Source organism: Ochotona curzoniae, unplaced genomic scaffold, assembly GCF_017591425.1.
Source record: "Ochotona curzoniae isolate NIBS_2020 unplaced genomic scaffold, NIBS_Ocur_1.0 contig_883, whole genome shotgun sequence".
NCBI lineage: Eukaryota > Metazoa > Chordata > Mammalia > Lagomorpha > Ochotonidae > Ochotona > Ochotona curzoniae.
This window is the reverse complement of record NW_024466599.1, coordinates 62,000,285-62,019,087: the sequence shown is the minus strand read 5'-3', so window position 1 is coordinate 62,019,087 and position 18,803 is coordinate 62,000,285. Positions and strand designations below refer to the sequence as shown.

The window sequence follows — 18,803 nt, the reverse complement described above, 5'->3', positions numbered from 1 at the left end:
GATCAGCTGACACTCCAACCAGTGCTCATGTAGGATGTGGGCCATGGCTAAACCCAGTGCATCGCAACACAGGTTCCCAAATGCTGTCCTTTAAATCAGCGTGGCATTAAACAGAAAGGGACCAGCAGAAAGTTATTCCATAGTGCAGAAATGGTGTGGTACCTGCATGAAGGCTACAGTTGACCCTGAAGGGCCAATTTACTGCAGCAACTTTTTTTCAGTCAGAGATCGAGGAAGGATCTCCTGAAGGAAAAGGAAAAAAGGTCTCCATGTCTTTGGTGCTTTTCTGTGGTAGTGACAGATACTGCAACTAGAGACTCCTTGGGGTTAAATCCCATGGCCAATCCCAGGACTCAGGGGAGGCCCATACAGCACCCAATTTAAAGAGACATCTGCATGCACTTAGAGTGAAGACTTCCTATCACATTGTGGCGCAGAAAACTACTCCCTATGCCAGCTTGGAGAAGCAGAGCCATTTACTTGATAGAGACACTTTGGACCAGTTATTGAACCATTGCTTCTTAATCTGTAAGTGGGAGTGAGAATTAATAGCCTCTTCTCAGGTCTGCTATGAATAGCAAATGAGTTAATTACTTTGAACACTTAGGACAGTGTTTACCACAGAGTAATGGCTATGTAAGGGCTGATTGCATATGCTGTCACTGATAATACATTTATTTTTTATAATTTAAGCTTTCAAGCTTCCAGGCACCATCTCCTGCACACCAACAGTTTTGATCCAGGAGGTCTGGCATCAAGCAGAGGACTCTGTCTTTGCAACACTTCCTCTCAGTCACTCTTGGCCATACTCATGTCTGGGAACAACTGTGCTGCCTTTGTCACTGAACACTCAGACATCATCAGCCACTTGTTTCTCTAGAAAAAAACTTTCCCAAGCACAACATGGGCCCTGAAACAAAGCATTGCCAAGTGTGCCGTTAGCCTAAAAGAAGCTGTGGTGAGAAAGTCCAAGGGCTCCAGGATCCATCCTCATCAGGAGATGATCTTAATCAAGTATAAATCATTCAATCTCTGGGTGACATAGCTCTCCCTCACGGCAAGCCTAAATTCCATGTCATCGTGTTCTCATCTGAACTGAACTGCTCTGCCTTCTCTTCTCTCTGCCACCCCCACGTCTGCCTCTCTGAAACCTCTGCAGAATGTAATCACTTGCCTATTCATAGAGCCCGAATCCTAACAAGGACAGATTTCATAAGTGGTCCCTTCCTTCACACGCACAGACACGACATGTCTGTGGCTGTGAAACCTCCACGTAGAGCAGCATCGGGCCCCCAACATGCACTCACCCACAGCTTTGAAGTCTCATTCTGGAAACATAGTCCTCAGATGCGCACACAGGTGCAATTTGAATAGAGGTGTGTGGGGGACAATAGCTTCTGATTGGAATGCAGTCCCACCCCTGTCAGAAATCGGCTGAGCATAATCAACAATTTTGTGTGAAATGATAGCGTCATGCCATCGGTACTTTATGTTCTGAAGGAATCTGTTTAATATGAAAAACAGGAAGCATAAGAAATGGAAATGTTGTTCTTGATTCTCAAAGAGCTGACATGAGAATGAAAAGCCACAGTTCCCAACACAACCTGAGGAGAAGCGCCAGGAGCCAAGAGTGCACCTCAATGTGGTCATCAATTCAGCCTATGTCCAGTACATGTCATGGCATGCCCAGCCAGCAAGGCTTTGTCACCCAACCCAGAGACACGGAAGTGCTGCTGGTCATGCAGGCAAAGCTGCTATCACAAGTTGTTGTTGCTGAGATGTATTGAGGGCTGACTGAATACCATCACAGCCTTTTGCAAATACACTAGCTCCTTTAACAATCATGAACCCTGTGGATGACAGCACTGGAAACAGAACTGACCCAGCAATTCCAACGATCAGCACAGTCATAAGCTGATTTGGGCGACGGACTGTGCCACACCCTGTACTGGCAAATTCATACAAGAATCAGGTTTGGGATCATCTCAAATGAAGTTTATTTGGAGATCCCTGCAACTGAACTGCTGATCTCAGAACCCCAACCATGAAGAGACTATGTCAGCCAGTGGATTCTGAATAGATTTCATCGCAATTGGAACAGCAAGATTGGCAGCAATTTAGAACTGTTGAACTATCAAAACTGCTTGAGCAGGACCCTCAGAGCATGCCTCATGTTGAGGACCTGGGATAGGTGTTTCTCCCCGACCCCAGATACAGGGAAAACAATGATATTAGCATGGAAACAATAGTATTACCCACTTTCCAGTAGCCCTTGACCCTTTATACCCTAATCAACTAAGTAAGATCATTTTAAAGAAATAAATAAAATTATATATAAAAAAGTAAAAAAAATCATGAACCCTATCAGGTGGGTATTAGTCTGCTTTCTGTTGCTGTGGCTGAATATCACAGACTGAGCTATGTATAAAGAAGGTGAATGGTGCTTGACTCTAGAATCCCAAGAGCACTGTGCTGACACCTGCGGGGATTTCCTTTGATGGACAGGCTAGATGCTCTCAGCACTAGTCTTCTGTCTGTCGGTCTGCCTCCCTCAGGGTAAACTTTCTTCGCAAATTAACTGCTTTCTCTCTATTAAATTGGGCAAAGGGTGCAGCCTCCTCTATATGGTCCTGATCATAACATTCATAAGATCACTTATCTCCCCAGTAGATTGCATCTTCCACTATGGTCTTCTCTTGCGAGTTTCTCCAGGGACCTCAGGCGCTGACTTAGAGCTACCCACCACCCAACTGACTGGATCCTCCTTTGCCATCAAAATTACTAAGAGAACACAACAATGCTGACCAACTGAGGCAGGGCCACCAACCAAGAACCCTCACAAGCTCAACTTGCCCCTTTCAACCCCAGCTTCTATTTACAGATCCCTACATCTAAGCTCAAGCTGGCTGCAATTAAAGAAATGTTAGCTCGTTGCTATATGCTTTGTAGTAGATACTGTGTTTCACCACTTGGCATCAGTGTTCTTGTTCAGTGTTGAGCAAACTGTTCAGGTTTGGAGGGTGAGTGGTTTATACAACAGTTCTTGCTTGGTCATGACGTATGTATGAAACATCAAGTTTGCTAACTTGCATCTCCCTTCCTCTTCTTATGAAGCCAGTAATACACATAGGAGGCTCCACTTTTATGGCTTCACTCAACCTTGATTATCTCTTCAAAGCTCTACCTTTGAATACTGCAATCACAAAACCTTTCTACTGTTCATACTTTCTACTGGGAATTAAGTTTCAAACATGAGTCTTGATACGCACATGCAAATCATAGTGATATTACTATCACTATATAGTTGAAATTGCTACAGATTAAATAACATGTTTCAAATTCCAGTTAAATAGAGGAAGAGCAAGGTCAATGTCAGGCCCATCTGGTGCCCAAATATGGTTCTAGCAATGTAACTTTGAATGGAAAACAAAGTAGTATGTGACTTTGCCCTGTATATTCCGATATATACTTGATAGGTATAACAAGCAAACAAGATAAAAATGGAGTAGCAGGGAGATCAGTTTTGAAAGGGGTAGAGCATCAATTCTGCAGAATCAGAAAGCATCACAATGGAAGTATGATGAACACGGATATGAGTAGCAGGTTGGAAAGTCCTCTTTTGTTGATATATCTTATTACAAAAGCTAAACTGTAAGACTGGGACTCAAAACTGAACTCCTCTCCAGGGCCAGACTCAATTGGGTATTAGTAGGCAGTATGTGGGCTTTTTCTGTCTCATAGAGGTGCAAACCATGAAGCTGAGTGTGCTGCTGGGAAGGCTAAAAGTTCAATGTGAGGACAACAAAGGGATTTTGAGGGAGAAAATAAATCCATGAGTTAGAACAGAGCACAGACTGGCTTTACCTGAGAATCACAAGCTATGTGATTTTGAGCAAGGTATGGAGTCCCAGATTCTATTTTTTCATCTGGAAATTAGTACTTATAAATCAGAATTGTGAGGGATAGTGAAGTAACTCATGGAAGACAGCTAGCACAGTGTTTGAAACAGGCTGCACCCCTAAGACTCAGAATTTAGGGTTTACTAAGTGCTTAAGTACTTGCTGTTATTTTAATCATCCACAGGACATAATAAAAATGGTTTTAAGGGGTGAGTTGTCAGAACTGGACAGGACAGAAAGGAAGAGGAGTAAAACAGATGTGGCAGCTTGGAAGTTGATGACAATGAAATGTAGCTTGGATGGTGAACCACAGGGACTGATTGGTGGGAAATGAAGGAATCCTATAATAACCAACCTTTAATACATTCAAGGCTCTGTCCTAGCTACTGTATGTCTTACCTTTTTTATACCTAGCCATAATTACTATGATGTAAGTTAACTACGGAAGTCATTTTGTAGATGGCAAAATCAAGCCTTAGGCATAGGAATTAAGCTCAATCTGGGTCATATAGCTAATACACAGTAAAAACTATTAATAAGTAGATCTAGTAACTGCCCTCTGATTCCTATTAAATTCTTGGTTTAGACTTATTTTCTATTTCAGACGTTGGGAAACATTTTGATCAGTTCTAGCTTCTGAACTGAAATTCAGCCTCTAAGCAATGCCAGTGACCCAGGAAAACAACACTGTATCAATATACATTTGGTCAGAATTGATCTTTCTTACACGCTCAACCATTACTATCCAGCCCTTCAGTCAATACTTTCTAAGCTTTTACCTATATTTGGGTATTCTAGGGTTTACAAACCCTAAGAAAGACACAGAAGCAGAGCAGCAAGTAAATGTATCAGAACATTTTTGTAAATATTTTCTTATAAAGATTAAGATTTTAACATACTTATACTCTTGTAGCATACATAGAGAATGAACAATGGACAAATTCCAGACTGTTCCATTTAAAGAGATGCAAATATTGAAGTCTAGCATCTCAAGTTCAACTCCCAGATATACTCAATCTTGCTTCTGTGTTGTTCTATTGCTAGTTGCCCTATGTCCTGTTCCCCTTCATATTCCAAGCCTCAGGTTGATTTTAGTTCCATTCAAGATCCTGAAATGCCTAACTGCTTTTTCTCTCATCATATAATATGCAAATTGATTAATCAGTATTGGAAATAAGATCTTCCTTATCTCCCAAAATTCATGTTTGGGAGACTGAGTTCTGGAAAGGAAAAAAATCTGTACATCTCAGTCTAAACTCAAGCGTTTGTGTGGTTTTGTTTTGGTATGTATATTTGATTTGCACTGGAAGGTAATATTGAATGTAGCTATAGATGGAATGCTAACCAGTAAAAAAATTATGATTACAAAAATTTTTCATTGGCTCTGTAAAATACATTAATAACTCAAGTCATTTTGGCTTTTTCACAATAAAGATCTGACAAGTATTTATGGTCCTACTAGCTAATATTCTCCTGATACTGCAATGCTTTTTTTGTAAGCTAATCAGTTGCAATAGCTATTACCATCACTGGTGATCAATTTAACACTTGATCAAACTATCTTGGTAACCAACACGAACATAATTCAAATGGTTCTCCTGGCTAGTTCATCCAACATAACGAAAGCCAGGGTTTGAACTTTCAGTGCATTTGGGAGGGAGGATTTCTTGCTTTACAAGAGGCCTTACTCAAGGATTTTTTAATTTATTATTTTATAATTTGATAATACTTACTTAGGGGTCTTATGCACAATTATTAGGCAATCTTTTTGCCCTTGTGCATTTTCTAAACAACTGGTAGAAATTCCATTAGTAATCTTTATATCACCCTTTCTTCTACTAAATTTAAAAATTTGAGACCTGCAGGCAAGAAGTTATAATCAATTCCATTTTGTTTACAATCAATAGCAGACACCCAATATGTGTTTATTTAATAATAAACACACCATTCCAGGATAAAGAAAAATACTTAGTAAAACGCATGCCTTGATTTAAGGACTAAGCAACAATTTCCCAAAATGAGCCCAAAGGATTGCAAATAATTACAACTGAGGTCTTTGTTAAATAAAAATAATGACCCCCAGGCTCTACCCTGGAAATTCTGATTCAATAGCTCTAAAGTTCTCCAGATAATTTATATAGTTCAAGATCCACTATTCTAGGAAAGAAATTAAGACATGCATAACTTACAACTCATTTCACCAACTCTAATAAACATCTATGAGGTGCACTAGGGCAAACAATTATACCAACTGGGGTATGAGGTGAGAAATCTACAGGCTAAACACTGTATTTAGGCTGGACAAAAATGGCTAAGTGGAGTGCATTTGTTAGACAGGAGTGTGGAAGAGGTGCCTTCCAGCTGGGAGAAGAGCTTGAGTGCAGATGTTAGGAGGGAAAATGCTTGGCATATGCAGTAGACAATCACCACCTGCTGAGACTTTACGGAGCATGAGATGTGGAAGACAGGTGGATGATGAGGCTGAAACTATGGGAGGAGTCCCCAAGAGGCCAGACAAAGGAAAAATGCACCAAATTATCCACCTACTTACAGGTTTTCTCATTTGTTTTTTCCATTTACTCATTCATTCCACAAATATTTGTGGAGCACCCACTGTGCTCACTGGAGTGCATATTGTGTCAGATGATTCAAGATTACAAGACAAGATCGGCCTTGCGGTGTAAGGAGGAAGGGTCCATGATATCACGCTTGAACAATTAAATGCAAATTATTCAAAGTCTTGGAGTTTAGAGTCCCAAGATCAGAGATTCCTGAAATAGTTCATTTGCAATTGAGTAGAAGAACTGCATATACATCGTTTAAAAGTTATTTGCACTGATATTGTTACATCAACATGAATGCCCCATATTTACACAGAAACACAGAAATGCATGAAGTGAAGGGAGAGTAGATGGGTCCTGGGGCAAGTTCCTAATAAAGGGTTCATTTAGTCCATTCAGCCGGTTTAGAACTATGAACTCAGATGCTGGAGCAAATGACTTTTGGTCAGAAAAGGAAGCAGGTCGAGTCTGACTTCATTCCTTAATGGAGCCTTAAGCTCCAAAAACACGGTTCTGCTCAAAATCTCATCCCAGAGCCTTCCTCCCTCTTCCTGTGCTAGGGCTGGTGGTCAGGTTACTTTTTTCTCTTAAGTGGCCATGAGGGCTATGAAATCCACGATACAGATGCTGTGGTTCAACTCAGCACTGCAACAGAAAATAAATTTAACAAACTGGTCCTAAGGCCAAGTTCAGGTAACATGCCAAAGATAAAAGAAAAATGTCATTGTAAAATCTAAATACAGCTTGGGACACCCCTAAAAGGCCCCCTCTAATTGCTTCAGCGCCTTCTCTATTTTTCATACTTTGCAGCTTTCTCCAAAGATCAAATCAAATTCAGAAGAGACATTATCACAAGAGCATGGAAAGCTGTGCCCATCAGCTTCCTCCTCAGTTCAAGGATTACTTTGCCACTCACTGTCTTGGCAGTGCCAATGGATGTGAGATAATATTCTATTTGCCCCTCCACCCCCGTTACCAGGCTCGCTTCCAGAGCAGCTTTCTACAGGACAGCCACACTAAGGACTGTGATCACCAATCTCTCCACACTGTCAGTGTCATGACATCCGTTGCCAAGAAGACAGTTGGCTGGCACAGGAGGTGCCGCTAACCATCATGAGGGAGTAGTCACGCATCTTGTGGCTTCCACCACAAACACAGCTGCCTTAGGGAAAAGGACAGAAATGTTGATCCTTTTGGGTCTAGCCTTGAGGTGAGCCCCGATCTTCTGCAAGGTAGTAATGCTAGCACCAGACTCCCAACATATCCAACATGAGCAGCACCCCCACTCAAAGGTGCAAGAGGGAAATGTGCTTCCCATCCATGACAAGCTTCCCAATGTCAGCTGTGACAGTGCTTTTGAATTTGTCATGGAAGGAGCCACACAAAAATTGTGGTTGGTGACCCCGGGGGGTTGAGATAGATGGGGCAGAGGAGGGCAGTGACAATGTTAGTATTGCTCTGTGGGGAGGTCAAAAGCAACCGGACAATCAATCACCCAAATCTGTTGATTCTGAACTTTGCTGCCTTATCTGAGGGATGCAGCTGACATTGTTCCCAAAAGCACCACTGACCATGTAAAAAGGGGATTTTTTCTTAAATAGCAAAGATGGCAACTTGATTCCATACACTTCATGTATCACTTCACATTTCCACTGAAATACTCAAAGAGGAAGTTGGGTATTTTAACACTGGTACCTACACAGGGATGTCAACATACACCAGATACTGAAAGAAACTTCAGATACTGTGTTGAAGGAATCACAGGGACTGTCGACTTCTCAGAGTGAACAAAGAGGACAAGGTCATGACTAAAGGAATGCTTAAGACCAGAACTTGGAATCCCTTGTGGATCATAGGAAAACTATTTTATTTGTCTGTTGGCATTATTGAGAAGTTTTAACCAAGAGAATAACTCATATCGATTTGTCTGTTAATCCAGTTGCCATACAGAGAATAAAATGGGATGGAGCAAGAAAGGGAAATCCAGATCAGTTAAGAGCTATGGATTAGGATGATAGACATGGAAACGGAATAAAGTAGATGCTTCCCCATATAGATGGATGCTCCAACAATAGGATTTATCAGACTGAATATTTAAAGTAGCTGATTGGTAAGAACGGAGAGTTTTAAGTTACTTCTAACATTTTTAAAAACTATTCATTTGCACTGTAAAAGCAGATTTACAGTGAGAAGGAGATACAGAGAGAAAGATCTTCCGTCCTCTGGTTCACTTCCCAAGTGGCCGCAAAATGCCAGGCCCAAACTGGTCTGAAGCCAGGAGCCTCTTCCAGGTCTTCCACTTGGGTGCAGCGTCCCAAGGCTTTGGGCCATCTTCTACTGCTTTCCTAGGCCACAAGCACAGAGCTGGATTGGAGGTGGAGCAGCTGGGACATGAACCAGCGAGCCGTATGAGATCCTGGGCATGCAATGCAAGGATTTAGCCACTGGACAATCACACAAAGCCCACTTCTTTATTTTTATGCATGTTGTAGTTTTCTTAAGTGAAAGTTATTTCAATTTTTTTAGACGAAGATTAAAAAAAAAAAAACTCCTAAATGCACCAGAAAAAAAATAACTAGATTATGTGCTAGGCAGATCTCAGAGAAACAGCATGTATAACAGGGTAGGAACTTTTGTGTTAGCCAGGTAAAGCCTGTAAGCTTTTTCCCTCCCTGGTGTGGGAATTCTCTCTTCAAACAAAACAAAACCTACAGGGAGATCCCATAAAGCAATAATAGTATGCTCTGGCTGAAGAGATAGGAAATCCTGAGCTTCTCCTTCATTCTCCTCCGTACCCCCCCCCCTCAACTCCCACCCCATCAACTCTGTTCCTCAGAAACAAAGCCCTAGGTACCTCTGAAAGTGAGATCAGCAAGGGGTTGCTTTTTCTATTCGGGTTTTCTTGGCTTTAGGGATTGCAGCAGGAGACAGCTCTGTGTGATGCGCATGACATGCTGATGTCAGTCAAAGCCTAGTGGAAGTTTGGTTTCAATCCTTGGTCAATACTACTATTCCAGTGTTCCTGCCAGGATAAATTGTGAAGGCAACACTGCCCAGACTTGGGAGCTGCTTTAAATGGGGAAGTAAAAGTTTAGGTGAGAAATCAACAAGCCTTTCACTCAAGAAAAGAGAAGACACGTGAATGAGGAATGCCAGTCCAGGACAGGCTGGAATTCGGCCTCTTTGATCTTGTCTTTCAATTCAGGACACAGCTAAGGACACCTAAGCTATTGCAGTGCCAGAGAAGCAGCCCAGCCCATGCCCCACAGCAATCACTACCTGTTGTTTGTTGCCATTCAGATAACGAAGGTCTGTGATTGCTTCCCTCCAGTTCAGTTGGTAACACAGCCCTAAACAAATGAGTGCAGGTGGAGAATCAGATATTTTACTCTTGTCTGTTTGAAAAAGGTTTGGCAAGAAACTGGCACTGCTTTTTCTATCTCGCACTCCTCAACTCCATTTTTACAGCCTCCTGTGACACCACACACTTGGCTCCCAGGTAATGCGCCAAGTATGACAAGATGTACCAGGCTGGGCCAACCTAATACCTCCCTAGGACAGTCCCAGAGGAATCCGCCAAGGATGGCAGTCTAACTCTTATTGGCTCTCTGAGAACTGTACTGTGGTTTTCGTGACTTGAAACCAAGAACATCCGTAAATCTTTTTTTATGCAACTGAAGAACAAACACTAAAACCCCATTTCTTCCCTCAGTGGGCAAATAAACTGCTACACACAATGTAATGCTACACAACTGTAAGACAGAAGACACTATTGATACACACATTTACTTGCATTAGACTCAAGGACACGATGCTGCTGAAGAGATGCCACTGTCAAAAGGCATCCTCGATTGTGTAACATCTTGGAAACAGAAACCATGCCGATGAAGACCTACCAAGAGTTTTCAGTGGTTGTGGGTGAGGACAGTGTGCCTACAGAAGGATGGCATGAAGCGCTTTTCTCTCGGGCCCAGTTGTAGTGATAAGTATATTTGTGTTAGAACAAATTTTTAATGAAAGAGGTCATTGTTCCTGTATGATAGTTGCTCTAAATGAAAACATACAATTCTCACTTCCAAAGCAAAAAAAAAAAAAAAAAAGGATAAACTTTCTTTTTCCACCTTTTAGCAAACTACAACAAAGCAGGAGAGACAATGAACAAGAGGCCTTTTGGGTCTTTCTGTTCTGGGGGCAGTTGCAATCTTGTTCTTGTATCCCATGAAACAACCATATTTTGTTATTTTTCTTGAAAAAAGGTGACAAGAGCAGCAACAGGTGCACCATCAAAAATATCCATCTCCATTTGTGTTTTTACAACCTGCAACATGAAGCTTTCAGCATGTGAGGCAAATGCACGCACCGCTCCAACCGAGAGCTGTTACCATGGTGGAGCTAATTGATGTCTTCAGCATCCCACTTTCTATTAGCCAGAGTGTGTCTGACCATACTTGCCATGGAAACCTTCTTAGTGTTTCTGTGTTCCTTTATTAGATTTCACAGTGTCTATCCAAGGACAACTGATTCCCAAAATGGGACTGATTACATAATAGACAGCATTCCCTAGAGTTTATGTTCGGGATATTTCTGATTGAGACTTCCTTATGACACAGTTGTTTTCATTTGTATAAAGGGCACAGATTTCACCTCTTTCAAATACAATTTTAAGAACATAATGGTACTCCACACCCTCCCTCCTTTCCTTCCTTCTTTCTCTTGTCTGCAAAGGCATTCTTTCGATTTTACTTTTTGTCACAGGCTTAACCCTCCACTAGAGACTTCAATGAGCATTAAGAAGAAAAACCACTGTTCCTCAGAAGTACAGACAGGGCAGAAACAATAATCAAATCTCAAGATGTCAGCGAGTGTCAACAAATCTCCGTTAATGTAATGAGGAATCACTGGGCCAATCTGCTTTCATTGCTCTACAGCCCAGAAAATATTTCCTCCCAACAATGAGATAGTACATGGATAGGTGCTTCGCAGATAAACCCAGCTTAGTAGGTAAAGGTTTGATCACAGATACTGAAACCTGTGTTCCAAACTCCCGGCCTACTAAAGCCTAATCCTACCAAGGCAGCTCTAAGTGCCACAAAATGCTTTAAGTGCTTATTAAATCGAAGACTTAAAAAGAGTTATTTATCAGAAAGATAGATTTACAGAGAGAAGGAGAGACAGATCTTCCATCCACAGGTTCATTCCTAAGTAGTCGTAGTGGTCACAATGGCCAGAGCTCAGCCAGTCTAAAGCCAGAAGCTTCTTCCAGGTCTCCCAGGCGGGTGCAGGGTCCCAAGGCTTTGGGCCATACTCTGCTGTTTTCTATTGCTTTCTCAGGCCACCAGCAGGGTGATGGATGGGAAATGGAGTAGCCAGGATACAAATTGACAACCATATGGGATCCTGGCACACGCAAGACAAGGACTTTAGCCACTAGTCCTGGGCTTAAATTGAAGATAGTTTTAAGTGGTATTTATTTTAGATAGAGCTGAGCTAACCTTATGGGGCAGTTTACACAAAGCATGCCAGGAAAAGCTCCATGTTGCTGGCCTGCCCAAGAACTTTCCTTCCAGGGTAAAGGAGGGAACAAGAGAGGTCCAGTGCTGATACAAAATTTTCTTCTCTTTTCTGTTTAAAATTATTAAAGTTCTTAGATTGGTAAGTCATAAAGTACCAGTATTTATGGGATATAGTGAGGTGTTGTGATCCCCCTGTACAATATATGGAATGAAGTCATACTAGTTAACATCATGTCACCTGCCTTTTATAGGGAGACATTTGAAATTTCCCAAGTTGCTTTGTATCACACATTGACTACAACCATCTTATGCAATAGATCTCAAAGCCTGTTCTTTCTAAACCTCTCCCCACCCACCACTGTATAACCTCAGATAACAACTCCAAGGTGTTCCATGCAAAGAGTACAAAGAGACAACCAGGGACAGAAGCAAGGTGAAAAGTTGGGACTTTGTCCTAAAGGGCAAACCGCTGGCAGGAGTTTGGATGTGTGTGCGCACACACACACACACAATTTCACAAATAGCACTTGCACAACCACAGGAATGAACAGTTACAGTCAGGCAAAATCTGCAAGGAAAGAGGTAAATTAGCAATCCAAAACTGTAACCTAGGTCAAAGTATCGACCAGAAGATAAGATAAATTTAGAAGAGAAAATTGAAAATCACAAGACAATCAAGTATAGGGTTCAAAGGAAAGGCCAGGGTGCCAGTAAAATGTAAGATTTGGGATCCCAAGCGCAAGTTGGGACAGTAGTGTCAAGGAGGAAGGTAGCAGGCAAGCAAGATCCTGCAGTCAGTGATGAGAAATGCTGAGTTTGAGAGGGAAAGCATTTTTATCTTTAGTAAGAGGGTGGAAGAAGGGCCAGCACTGGGGCACAGCATGCTAGGTTGACACCTGCCACACCAGCATCCTGTTTCAGTGCCAGTTTGAGACACTGCTGCTCCACTTCTGATTCTGCTCCGTGTTAATATGAGACAGCAGTGGATGATGATGATGGCCTACTGCCATGTATGCTAGAGATGTGGGATGGAGTTCCAGGCTCCTGGCTTCAGCCTGACCTAACCTTGATTATTGAGGCCATGTGAGAAGTGAACTGTCTGATGGAAAATCTCCATGTCTCTCCCTCCCTAACTCTGCCTTTCAAATACATCTCTTAAAATGTGGGGGGTGATCTGAGGGCATAGCAGGAGAATTTAATGCCGCTGGCACTGGCATCCCATGTGGGAGCCTACTTGAGTCCCGCTGCTCCACTTATAATTCAGCTTCCTGCTTGTAGCCTGGGAAAGCATAAAACATGGCCAAGGTGGTTGGGCACCTGCACCTGTGTGGAAGACCCAGAAGTAGCTCCTAGCTCCCAGCTTCAGACCACCTTAGCTGTGGCCATTGTAACCACTTGGGGAGTGAATCAGCAAATGGAAGATCGATCATGTTCTTTCTCTGCCTCTTCCTCTCTGTAGTTTTTTCAAGTAAAATAAATGATTCTTGAAAGAAAGAAAGAAAGAGAAAGAAAGGGAAGGGAGGAAGGGAGGAAGGGAGGAAGGGAGGAAGGGAGGAAGGGAGGAAGGGAGGAAGGGAGGAAGGGAGGAAGGGAGGAAGGGAGGAAGGGAGGAAGGGAGAAAGGGAGAAAGGGAGAAAGGGAGAAAGGGAGAAAGGGAGAAAGGGAGAAAGGGAGAAAGGGAGAAAGGGAGAAAGGGAGAAAGGGAGAAAGGGAGAAAGGGAGAAAGGGAGAAAGGGAGAAAGAAAGAAAGAAAGAAAGAAAGAAAGAAAGAAAGAAAGAAAGAAAGAAAGAAAGAAAGAAAGAAAGAAAGAAAGGAAGGAAGGAAGAAAGAAAAAGAGAAAGAAAAAGAAAGAAAAAGAAAGAAAGAAGGAAAGAAAGAAAGAAAAGAAAAGAAAAGAAAAAAGAAAAAGAAAGAGATGGCTTTCAGTGGAACAGAAAGTTGATTTTGTCAACACAGCAATGTATTGCATATCTTGTTTAATCTCTACTAGTTTATATGGAAGAAACAGAGGAAAGCCCAAAGTCTGAATGTGGAAAGTGGAAAAGTTTTAGCTGACTGAGAAATAAAGCCTTCTCATTTGAGACAGCATGAACCAGAGAAGTGAAGCCACTTTGTAGATAATCAAGATGGGAACTGCTTAAGAGGTCCATGGTGCCATGCTCAAATGAATGAACTAAAAATTCAGCAAGTTGTGTATGTACTTGGCACAGAAAAGGCTATATGCCATACTGTGGTCCATGGGTTCAAGTCTCATCTTGGCTTCCAAAAATATCTGCTGATGCCTACACTGAGAGGTATCCTGAGTGATGGCTCAAGTACTTAGATCCCAGTAACCTATGTGGCAAATCTGGATGGAGGGTTCTGGGTTTCTGGCCTTGGTCAGGGGTAGGGGTGGGAGGGTAGTGAACCAGAGAATGGAAGACCCTTTATCTCAATCTATTCTGCCTTTCTAATAAACAAAATCTTAATTCAGGAAGGTTCAGCAACCTAATCACCATCTGTGCATACGATTTCCTACTAATGTGCATCCTACGAAGCAGCCAGTTACTGTGTAATAGATCTCTGTAGGTCCCTGTCACCCACATGGGATAACCAGATTGAGTCCTGGATTTCCAGTTTGGTCTGGCCCAACCGTGGTTATTAGGGAGAACTGCAAAATAAACCAGTAGGTGAAAGACATGCTTCAAATAAAACCCCATGAAATGTATTCTTAGGGTTTTGTTTTTGTTTTTGTTTTTGAAGTCTTTTGGTTTTTATTGTGCTTTATAAAAAATAAAGTAGAAATCACAATTAAACATGACTGCAATCAGAAAGCTATCAAATACCACAGCATCCCTGCAGTTCCTGACAGGGATGGGGGATGGAAATGGGGAGGAAGAAAGAGTGAATATGCAAGGATTCTTATTTCTTAAGAACCCTTCATACCTGTATCATCCTTTCAAACCACATTTCCATGTTTGACCTTAACCTTCTCCTAGATTATTGCAACAATAATTGATCACCTTCAATCTTGTTCCAGTTCAATCACTCTCCTCACCACTAAATGTCCTTTATAAAATATAAAAGGAGATTGTCCGACTCCCCTGATGTGCTTCTTGATAATTCTAGGCTTTCCCTGTGTTCCTATACCAACATCCAAAGTCCCAAGCCTGGTCTACAAGGCCCTTCAGGATCTATTCCCTCATGACAGCTCTAGTTTCAGATGTTGCCACTTCTGGGCTCTGAACTCCATTTAGAATAAATGTCTTTCCCCTTGTGGGAACACACTGAGTTCTTTTCTGCCTGCTAGTATTTGAATATACTCTTTTGGTTCACTCCTCTTTGCCCCCTTTCATTGTCCCCCATTCCTACCCCACTCCCACCCCCAACCAAAAGTCTCTCCCTGAAATGTTTCTCGTACATACTATCATTCCCCACACAGGCATTACTCCCTCATCAAGACCCAACCCTCCAGGATGTTTTACTTGTACTTCTAGACATTTCCCAAACACCCTCAATCTTCCTTTTCATGGCATATGCCACTCTGGGTGGGTGACTCTGCTCTATTCTGAGCCTGATAAATGGTTTTCTAATAAAGATAAACCATGAAGAGGGTCCCCGAAAGCAGTCCTTGTGTAAACAAGAATCTCCCCTGCTTGTAGGATGGTCTCCCTTAGTTTCCAGTTGCTTTGTGCCCTTACGTCTAAACACTCTAGCATCTAGTATTTAATAAGCTAGTTTAAGGCCTCTAGAGGTAGCATAGACTAAAATTTCTTCTGAGGATATTCCCACTTACAAAAACAAAATTACATTTTGGCATCTCCTCTCAGCTTATAATCAAGTCAACCATGAGCTGAATTGTTTTTATTCGATAGCCCTATGATCAAGTCTTTGTTTTAGAAATTATTCTAATTATTCTAATTTCTAAATAATGATTTAAGATGCAGGATTTTATCTAATGTAAGGGATTGCATGTTCTGTGAGACTGTTATACATTCTTGAGATAACTTTAGCACCCACAAAGCTTCTGTGTATACTCTGATCCAGTCAGAAAGAAGAACTGTCACAAACGTTAGACTTACATTGAAGGATTAGACATGGCATATTGAGAAGTTGTATAGTTTTTTGCTAGGCTAGGAACTCAACTTATATTATCCTGAAATCTTGCCATAAAGAGAACTAATCAGTTAATGATGACTCTGGGGACACAACAGCAGAGATCATTAGTTTTCCTTGATCAAATCCTAGTCTAAGCCCCATCACTTACTTATTTGTTCCAATAGCTTACTCACTTGTCTCAGAAGAACCATTTTTGTACTGCCTAAATTTAAAAGTATAGATCAATATGGAAAAAAAGAGATGATTGTGCATAGTAACTATTAGCTGTATAATTGTGGTTGGCTGGGACCTCTGTTAACGGCACAGAGTTAAGCCAACACTTGTAACACTAACATCCCTTGTAAGAACTCATTTGAGTCCTAACCACTCTACTTCTGATTCAATTCCCTGATAACATGCCTGGAAATGAAAAATGATCTAAGTATTCTTGACAAAAATTGTGGTTGATCCCTTTGAATGGGTCAATTTCTCTTGTCCCTATTAGGAAGTTTCAATCGCTTATCTGCCTGGCCCTAAGAGCTCTTAAAATTCTAACTTTTTATGCTAGATAAGGTCTGGACTCAACCTGGAAAAGATCTGCTTAACCCCCACACAGCTTGCATCTCCAACATTATTTGTTTAGTATCCCAGTATTCTAATTTCTCTAAATTAGTGGAAAACATACTGTGTTGTTCCTCTCTTTCAACCCATAGATACACTGTTCCAGTGCTTCACCAATACCCATTTTTTTTTTAAAAAAAAAGATTTACTTTTATTGGAAAGTCAAATTTACAGAGAACTGGAAAGATCTTCTATCCACTAGTTCACTCCTCCAATGGCCTCAATAGCCAGAGCTGAGCTGAGAAAGCCAGGAGCCTCCTCTTGGTCTCCCACATGGATACAGGGACCCAAGGACTTGAAGCATCTTCTGCTGCTTTCCCAGGCCATAAGCTGGGAGCTGGATGGGAAGTGGAGCATTTGGGACACAAATTGGCACCCGTATGGGATGCTGGTGCTTGCAGGCAGAGGATTAGTCTGTTGAGACATCAATCCAGCCCCACTAATATGCATTTATTAAAGGTGAAGAAAAATCATGGGGGAGGGAAGACAAGCTGCAGACTGATTACAGAATTTATCCCCAGAACACATAAGACAACATTAGCAAGCCACAAAAACTATCCATCTGAGACGAACCCCTACAAAGTTTAAGTACAGTTCATTAGTGAACCTAGTTAAAGACATTATGGCTCTAATCCCCAACTCTACATCAACTTTTTCCACGACTGCGATCAAAAAGCTGACAATAGACCAAAATTGTGCTGCTCATTGTCATCATGGGTCAAGACAACCCAACGTGAACTACTTTGGCAAAGGATAAAAGTAGAGAAAGGGGCAATTGCAATTGTGTTGCTCAAGTTTCTGTTTCACTGCCAAGTGCCAACTTAATGTCCTATCAAAACGCAGCCAAGCTCAGCTGGAGCACCTGGTGGGTAACAGGCTACAACAGGAGCTAATGAACCTTGTGTGGGCTTGCAACAAAGGAATTTCTGCCTTCCCTGAATCAAACAACCTTTTCACATGGATGGGGACCATCCATGGAGCAGCTGGCAGAGTTAGAGGCACTCCTTGAAGGCCTCCAGTGTCTACTCTTAAAACGCACCCACAGCAAAATTCTTCATGTCCTGCTATCACCCCAAAGTGGACACCCAAGGTACCATTTACCTTGACATCCTAAAGGACAAGTGATCTGCCCTGTGTGACATTGGAGCCACCCTGCTCTCCATCCAGAGCCTGTTAGAAGAACCCAACATCTGTATCCCTTTGAAAACACATGCTGCTGAATTCTGGAAACTTCCACAGCTTTGAAAAAGTGCTGGCAAGAAACCTGCTCAAAGTTGGGCTCCAGCCAAGACCCCTGGATCTGGGGTGTCTAGCTTCTTCCTGTGCAGTGTTCTTTAGCTTTTCTTGCAGTCTCTGTCCTTTCCTTGTTTTCTGTATTGAACTCTATCTTGAGCTGCAGTCTTATTTTTGTTTCTTTTTAAATTAAGTTTGAGTTCTTATGACGTATGTTAAATATATAAATTTTGGTTGTTTTTATATTAAAAAGTAGAGGAAGGGTAGAGACCAATGACAATACATACAGGTTAAGAATGATTTTCACAAAGTTTTTTTTTTTTTTAATCGAAAAGCATGGAGTATTTTCTTTTGCCATGTAGAACATAAAAACGGGTTCTCTTCTTTCTAGGTGTCTGCAGCAATAGTGTGTCTGCCCAGTAGAGGGAGATCTCTCACATGCTTACAAGATAACACCCCATACTTAGGAACCCTGATTTACAGGAAAATGAAAATAAAGTAGAGAGCTTGACATATAAAATCCTGACAATTATCGTTATTGTTGACTTGAAGTCTATGTCAAGTAACAGAAAAGGAGAATTGAGTACAGCAATTAAGCTCATGGGAGAGTCCTGGGACGTTCTCTCAGGTTTAGACTTGCCTGGATTGCAGAAACACATTTACACACAGCCCAGCTGGGGGTACTGGAATGTCTAACGGAGGCCTCAGGATCTGCACCCCAAGCAGTGGATGTAAAGAGGAGTTCTGCCTTCCAGGATAGGGGTGTCAGCACATTATGCGGGATACCGCCTAAAAATAATTATTGTGAGGAATAATGTACTGCCCAGAACACCAAGTCATTCTCAGCCAAAAAGCCTATGGAACGGCATAGGCAGTCTGAGGACAGGGTCTAAGCAAG

At 41.8% G+C, this 18,803-nt stretch overlaps 1 pseudogene; it reads left to right on the top strand.

Moving 5' to 3' along the window:
• The first annotated feature begins 17,564 nt into the window (after positions 1-17,564).
• LOC121164986 lies at positions 17,565-17,985 on the top strand (annotated as a pseudogene).
• Positions 17,986-18,803: the final 818 nt, after the last annotated feature.